We start from the raw sequence: 8690 nt of genomic DNA, 5'->3' as shown, positions 1-8690 counted from the left end.
ACAACTGAGAATACATTTTTCTTCATTTTTAAAAAAAAAAAAAATTAACAACAGTGTTAATACAGAGGTGTAAAAGTCATACTGTGATTGCTTTTCTTCTAACAAGTTAAGCACACGTGCAGCCAGAAGTTGTAATTTAGTTTTGCGATGCACCAAATTGGCATTGTATTTGCTTTTGATAGCTGTGACAACATTTCAGAGTGATTTGTGCGACGCAGATTGTAAAATTTTCACGAGTGAGACAGAGTGGAGGGAGATGGAGACAGAACTGGGAGCGTCGACTGTCCCAGATAACAGTAATTTAATTTTCTGTTCTCTGGCGCAGCGCAGTTCATCTAAATGGAGCAACATTCAGGGAAGAATGAATGAATGAATGAATGGTTTTTCAACACGCTGAAAATATTCTCTCAATAGAGGCTTCTGTCTGGAAAGTGCAGACAGTCTTATTGTCTGATGGCGTAAGCGGTGCAGCAGCTTAAGAAGTAAGGAAGGTGCCATCTGCTTGTTGGTTACTTTTAGCTCACGGATGTCTGTATGATACTTGCATTGTAATCATCGGTTTAAAATATTCCAACAAAGAGAAAGGAAAAGAAAACTACAAGGTGCACACTGTGTATTTTATGTGCATTGTCAACAGAAATGACATTATTATCATTACTTTCTGCTGCCTCTGAGCTTTTACTATGTGATTTAACTGCTAAACCTTTTAAAGATTGCATCATATTGCTCAATTTACCTCATTTGACAATTTTCTAGGAGCCTTATCTACCAAAAAAGAAGTTCCTCTCCAACTAAACTGCATTCCAAACTATGTTTTAGAGAATCCTCTGGGATAACATTTGCTTGTGAGATATTAGAAATATGTTTCTTTTCAAAATATCTCCAGCATTTATTGTATTGATTGTAAGCTGTTGCTCCTTTCCAGCCAATTAATTATGTATTAAATGCAGCTGGACTCACCGTGGCAGCTCATAAAAAGGAGGAAACTTCAAATATGTAGAAAAAGGGTTGATTTAAACAGGAAACATGATATCTTTCACTTCTCTCTCTGTTCCTCAAGGCCATGCAATAACAATAAGACCTTATGAAGAGCATTCTGTGAAACCACTAGAAAAATAGAATCATAAATGATAAGCAGATAGCAGAGAGTGAGGTAAGCAAGCAGCGAGTGGAAAAAGAAAGTCCAAGAATAGCCTAAAGGTCCTTGAAAAGACACAAACCCTGATGTCATGAGAGTCCTGTTCACCAACCTTCATCCATCCTCCTGATGCAGAAATGTTTCCTACTTCATTACATTTCCACATATCTCTGTGTTTTTATGCAAGTCAACCAGAACTCCATTCATTCCAGTGTGATGTTCTGGCACAGAATTTGCCTTGAGTATGGTGTAAAAAAAAAAAGAAAAAGAATAAAGAAAGGTATGGAGCTTTTGCAGCAGATTTCGAAGAGGCCACGCTGTTTGCCAGGAAATTAGAAAAACTGAATTAGCTAAGTGGCTAACAGTCTATGCAGTTGCTTGTCTATGATGAGGTCTTATTGTTATTGCACGGCCGTGAGGAACAGTCATTTTGCATTTCAATGCACATAATGTACAAGCATGTGACAAATAATAACTGATGAATCTTGAATCTTGGCTATATACACCAAAACTGCCCGGCTAGGTTTAGAAAGATGTTATGATTTGAGTTCAAATAAACCCTTTTAACACACATTTGAAGTTTCCTCCTTTTTATGAGCTTCCAGGATGAGCCCAGCCCCATCTGATATATAATTTAGACCCTCCAGAAAAACGTGATTATGCGATCGCATGAATTTCCGCATTAATCACCAAAATGCCGCTGATTATGCGGGAGTCAATTATTTCCCAAAAGGCTGCATAATCCCCGCAAAACAGCGCATAATTCCCGCAAGAATCTCACATTTCCACGAAATAAAAAGAGAAATATGCGGGTCCCGCTTGATTTCACAATTCCCGCATAAAATGAGAAAACTATAACCGATATAAATGGAGTTGTGAGTTTTTATGTGACGCCCGGCCTGACGTCATCAGTTCACGCATTCGCACACACACTGGAAGCACGAGCTGATTTTTGCCTAATAATTAGTTGGTTGAATAGGAGAAACAAAGTAATACAATAAATGCTAAAGATATTTTGATAAGAAACATATTTCTAACACCTCATAAGCAAAGCTTATCCCAGAGGATTCTCTAAAACATAATTTAGAATGCAGTTTAGTTGTATAGGAACTTATTTTTGCGAAGATATGGCTCCTAGAAAAAAATCAACTGAGGTAAAATTGAGTAAATGATACATCCTTAAAAGGTTCAGCAGTTAAATCACACAGTAAAGGCTTAGAGATAGCAGAAAGTAATGATAATAATGTCATTTCATGCTTCTTCTATTTTAAAATGATCTAAACGTGTAATAAAATAGAAATCACTTTAGCTAGTTTAACATGTGCTATAGTGGTTCATACCTCTTTCAACGAAATATTTAGTAAATTTAGCTACACATTTGACTGTACAACCTCCTTATTTAGTCCTCACCATGCATCATTTCTTTCATTTTTGTCACAGTAATGATTCATTTGCATGTTTTAGATTAGACTAAACTTTGTCATTGCACAGAGTTACAGGTACCAAGACAATGAAAGGCAGAAATTCATAAAACTGATTTAAAAAAAAGGTTTTTAAAAAGCCTTCCTTTCTGCATTTCCTTGCATTTCATTGCATTGAACACCAGAGAGTTTAATCTGTATATTATATAGAATTACCAACATTAACGCATTTCTCAAAATGTAATTGAAAATCCTGTTCAGTGGTACAGACGGGTAATATTTGTCAGGCAGGGCGGTCCTCAGGTCTGTGTGTGTTGTACAGACTGCTCTAACACAGGTGTAACTAATAGCATTATAATGGCCGCCTCACAGCTCCGTGTCCTCCGTGTTGTGTCGCCGGCTCTTTGTCACGCCTCAGTCGGACATCTGGGAAGAACAGAGTGATCGTAAATGTTATGAGTTACATCTGTGTTTTTCCTGATGTAATAAGTCTTAATGTCTGCCGTGAGAAACGCCCGTGAGAATGGGACTATTTAAATATTCCGAGGAGCACAAACCTGAGCCAAGGCTTAACGAAGCAGAACTGAAAACACCTGGTTGGAGTGCAGAACGCTGGGATTTAAGATGCTACCAAGCAGCTCTGACTACAAATTTGAACTAGTTTGTTTATGACAGAAAAACAGCACAACGGCAGACTAATACTTGACATAAAAACTAGCAGAGAACTTGTCAGCAAGCAAATAACCCATCATCTCTCCTCAACCACACAGCTAACTCCCACTGCTGGCCCTGACACAGCCCCACATCCTGCTTTAAACCCAACGCATGAATGCCTGATGTACCTTGTACCGTTACACTGCCGACTGTATGCTACTAATCCTTTGCATCCATCTTCCACAGGGCGCCGGCTGCAGGCTTCCTCTACTGCAGCTCTGCCTCTGTTCAGGGACTTGGAGCTATTTTTCAGTGACATGCTCCATCTACCACATCCTCCCGCTGCACTGCCATGTTCACAGCATCCGTGATGTGCCGAACCTCTGGCAAAAGTAAAGCAGTGCAGTTTAAAGTTGCATTTATTATCTCGCACTGAAAGGTAAGAAGCGCACTATATTGCATTTTAGAATAGGTCTCCCTTGAATACCTATTTGTGGAGTTGCTGCAGCTCATCAGTCAACTGGAGCGGGATGCTGTGAACACCAAACATTAACAGATTTTCATGTTATTTGTTAGGGGTGTAAAGATTTTCCAATACGAACTGGAAATTGATTTTAACTGTGAATACATGGATCAGTGGACCTCTGGATCAATCTATATCTACTGTGGAGCGGTCGATGTTTGCTTGTAAAGTTATGAATTGGTTGATTGGAGCTCCAGTGTCACAAGACTCCCGCTGTGACGTATTACGAGAGTAATTAACGTGTTTGCTAGTAACAACAACACAACATCATGGCCGACAGCACCGGCACAGCTTACAATGCACCCTCAAGTCTTGAATCTGAAGTGTGAAAGATTTTTGGGTTTTTAAAGAAGCATGGAAAGTTGAGTAACAGTCTGGCTATTTACAAAGTATGCAAAACTATGATTAAGTACGCAAATATGCACAGTATAATTTGCACAAGCAGAGTAAAGTGAAAGAAAGTGAGTGTGCAAGGATCCATCCATTATCTATACACTGCTTAATCCTCGTTAAGGTCATGGGGGACCTGGAGTCTATCCCAGCTGACTTGGGGTGAAGGCAGAGGACACCCTGGACAAGTCGCCAGTGTATCGCAGGTGTACACATAGACACAAACAATCACACTCACATTCACACCTACGGGTAATTTAGAGCAATCAATTAACCTCAGCATGTTTTTGGACTGTGGGAGGAAGCCGGAGTACCCGGAGAAAACCCACACATGCACAGGGAGAACACGCAAACTCCATGCAGAAAGATCCCAGGAAGGTCAGGAGGCGAACCGGGTGTCTTCTCGTGCAAGGCGACAGTGCTAACCACTATACCACCATGCAGCCTGTGTGCAAGGATGCATTCATACTAACTAAAAACAGGAATAAATGAGTGAAAAATGAAAAAGGTGATAAAATGCTCCAGTTATTCTCTTCTGTTTACCATTGTTCAAGGAGATTTTACACTGTTCATAGCGCTAAAGACCTAGATGCACAGTACGCAGCAGAATGGCACTTCAAAAAGTATTTGAATTTCTACACTAGTGCTTCCTAAAGCTGCTGTGTAGTTCACAGTGTGGCACTTAATTATATCTTGCACTCATGTTACAGCTTGTTTATTGTTCTCTGTATTATTATTATTATTATTGCCACCTGAGCAACCAACAGTACAAAAACAGTAACTTGTCCAAAAATATTTAGATTTCATCCTCTTTTATAGTTTTTTTCCCTCTATTTTTGCCATTTGTAAACACTGAAATGTTTTCAGTTTTGAAAAGTTTGTGGATTGCAATATAGTGAAGGGATTAATGTTCATATTTTCTCATATTTAATGCAGTCTGTCTTGTCTGTTTGTATTTGAAAAATAAACACGAAATTGTTCTGACCTGATACATTTCTCTTTAAATTTATTCAAGACACAAATAGATTCAAGCTGCATCGAATCGCATCATAAGGTATTAAAATGTTCGTGAACTGTATCGTACGCCGTGTATCTAGATTCGTATTGAATGGCGTTTTAGGTTTGAGATGCACACCCCTATTATGTGTACATAGAAGTACCAAAATAGGTGCTTTATTTGACTCAGCTATTAACAATTACTTGAATTAACAGGTTACAAATAAAGTCAACACCCATTTTGCAGCTATGTGTTCCTTTCAGTCACTTCTACTGAGTGTGTTGGTTTGCTGGCCTCGATTGATAGCCTCTTTCAGATTGCAAACCCATTACAGCCTCAGTATTTTGATGCAAAAGTGCTCGGCGCTGGTAGGAAATGAGACGGGGAAGCATCGCTGGAAGGGCGAGCTGCCACAAGGGCCTTTTTTCCTTTATTGTGCAGAGTTCTATTATAATTTCAACAGCCGGTCGAGGTGAATACGAAGCGCCAGACATCTTTTCGAGCCGCTCTCCGGCACCTAACCTCCCGGGGCTGGCGAACTATACCCCCACTCTGGATGTAGCCTCTTCACAAGCCCTTAATGGAGGCCATCCAGCAGTTAATCCCAAGTTAATCCTCTTGTCAAAACAGAGATAAAGGGAGCTGGAGTAGATGCGGCGGAAGACCAGGACAGCAGGGCGGCTAGAGATGAAATTAAGAGACGTATAATACTAAATTCTATGTTTCTTCTTCATTCCTGTTAATAAATCCCCTTAATTTCTACAAATGTAGTAACAAATCTAAACACACACACACACGCAGTCACGCTTCCATCAGCTCAGTTGACTTTGCATTGACTTGTGTTCATTTCCTGGAGATGTACTGCAACATGAACCTTTATCACTACTTCCCTACCTCTAATCTTAACCTAAACCTAACCTCAGATTAACCTGACCTCACCACAAAGGAGCTTAGGTCCCACAATATTCATATCCGCACAATACGAGTAACCCTGACGTGCACCGCCGCAATGTTTGGATGTAATGTGTGGATTGCAGCTGCGCTCCGGGACAGGAAACTACAGCGAGTGGCATCAATCAGTCACATCAGAAATGTTAATAAGGGGAGCAGTCGATAGGCAGGAGTCCATGTAGTGAAATCATGAATAATGTAAACCCTCCTACACGCAATGGCTATACTTTCTGCGGTGTACAAACTGCAGATATATGCATTTCAATGCATGCTAAATTAAAAGCAAACAACGAAAATATATTGGATTTGCCAGATGGGGAATCAGATGGTAATGTCCTAAATAAAAGTTAAAAATAGTCATTCACAGCAGGCTGCTATAGGGGAACGCTGTGGCCTGTCTGAAGGTTGTTTTTTAGTTTTGTCTCAAAAAACAAGCAACTACAAGCCATCAGTAACAATAATTATTTCTTTACAGATGATCATCAGTTTGTTTTTTTCATTTGTCAACTTCCTGTCAATAATAATCGAAGAACTAGTGCTGTTTTCCGAGATTACCATTAACAATGAACCAAATAAAGCCATTTGGGAATTACATCATAATGTGATTCACTGACTGACCTGTATTGTTGAGCTTTAGTGGGAGGAGAAAACAAGTGGAAGGCTTTGCTCAGACTCCCAGGCAAATCAGATTTGCTCCCAAATCAGATCTTTAGGACAGACTGTCCGTGTAATTTGTGTCCCAACATCACCAAACAATCAGCATGCGTAGCTGCAGGATTTGCGAACCCAGTGTCACCGTGCTGCTGATGCTGTAAGTACAGAAGCCTCCACCCAAAGTGCAAGCAAACTGATTCTTTCTGCACATGTATAGAGCGCCTTGTTGTCATCCGTGGTGCTGTGTAAGGATTCTGCTCAGTCACCCAGGATCTGATGTCATCCTTGTGACTCATGTTGAGTCAAGAGACATTAAAATCTCACTTGTGCTGCCAGACTGAGACACATCAGTAGAAGTTTCTGAAAGCAGAAATGCACTTCATCATAGTAAATGCACATTTCTACGTGGTTTCTGTGATCCTTAATGTGTCTACAAAACTCTTTCTTCCTTTACTTTGATCCAAAATTTGCCAAAAGTATGTTAAAAAAATCGGGCTGCACAGTGGCTTGGTGGTTAGCACTTTCACCTCGCAGGTAGAAGATCGTGTGCATGTTCTCCCTGTGCATGCGTGGGTTTTCTTTGGGTACTCCGGCTTCCTCTCACAATCCCAAAAACTTGCTGAGGTGAACTGGTGGCTCTAAATTGTTCGTAAATGTGAATGCAAGTGTGTTTGTTTGTCTCTATATGGAGCCCTGCAATAGATTGGCGACCTGTCCAGGGTGTCCCCTGCCTTCACCTTTAGTCAGCTGAGATAGACTCTAGTGCCCCCGCCAGACTAATGAGGATAAGTGGTGTATAGAGAATGGATGGATAGATGTTAAAAAAATCTAACACTTGTAGTCAAAGTCAAAAAAGCTGCACTGTGTGCCAAAAAATAAAATAAAGAATAAAAAAAATGAATTAGCTAGCTGGCTAACAGGTTATTCTGTTGACAGTCAAGTTATATAAATGCAATTAAACATCAGCTTATTTAGCTAATGCTCTGTGTGCACATTATAGATAAAACTCAACTTTATTGTCATTGCACAGAGTGCAAATACTGTGTGAATCACATTTGAAGCCACCTTAGCTTTCAATGCAATTTGCAGAAAATCACATTTCTTGTGTTTTTGCTGTCCAGACTTTGTAAAATCAATCTGGATGCAGTCTGGAAATGTCAGAAAACTGATTTGTTTTGGCGGGTTGAACAAGGCCTGAAGGTCGGTTGATGCTTAGCAGCTCTTCGCGTACACAAGGGTTCTAAAATGTGGAATAGTGCAGACTGTATGCACTGCAAATCTGTAACTCTGCATGTTCCAGCAAACCAATTATAAGGCTCAAAATAGATCCTTATTCATCACTAAAAGTGCTGTAATTAAAGAAGTCACTGCTGGACTTTGGAGGTTATTTGATTTCTATATTCAATGGAAACGGCCCAAACACAGAGGAAAGTTCTAAACTCTCCAGAAACCCGGTGCTCTGCCCACCCACTGCGCTCCACACACACCTCAGGAATAATGACAGTGACACAGTGCTGCAGCCCGGGCGGCAACTAGCTGCTACATCACATTAAAAGTGCAAAGTCACAGCCAGACTTTCAGAAACATCAATGGCAGCCCCATGAATTGGCCTTTAGAGTGCATAAAGTGAAACAGATTATGTGCTGTCGATTCAGCAGCTCCATATCACGGGATTAGAGGGCTGAGTGAGTGACATCCAGCTGGATATTTGCTGCTTCCTGAGGCTCATTTAGTGGTCATTTCTCTTTCATAGCAGAGTCAGTTTTCAAATTTGTACTGCTTGATTGGCATAATTATACTGACATACAGAATATAAGCATTCATGAATATCTGATGACTTTAAATTGGCCAGTACAGATAATATTGCATGCATTAAATGTAAAGTAAAACTGTTTAGTATTTTGGTTATGAACGTGTGTGTGTGTGTGTCTTTTGTTGGAGTTGACACAATTAAATCATGCT

The sequence above is a fragment of the Acanthochromis polyacanthus genome, chromosome 2 (assembly GCF_021347895.1).
Source record: "Acanthochromis polyacanthus isolate Apoly-LR-REF ecotype Palm Island chromosome 2, KAUST_Apoly_ChrSc, whole genome shotgun sequence".
Lineage (NCBI taxonomy): Eukaryota > Metazoa > Chordata > Actinopteri > Pomacentridae > Acanthochromis > Acanthochromis polyacanthus.
The sequence above is the reverse complement of the archived record's forward strand: the minus strand, read 5'-3'. Positions refer to the sequence as shown.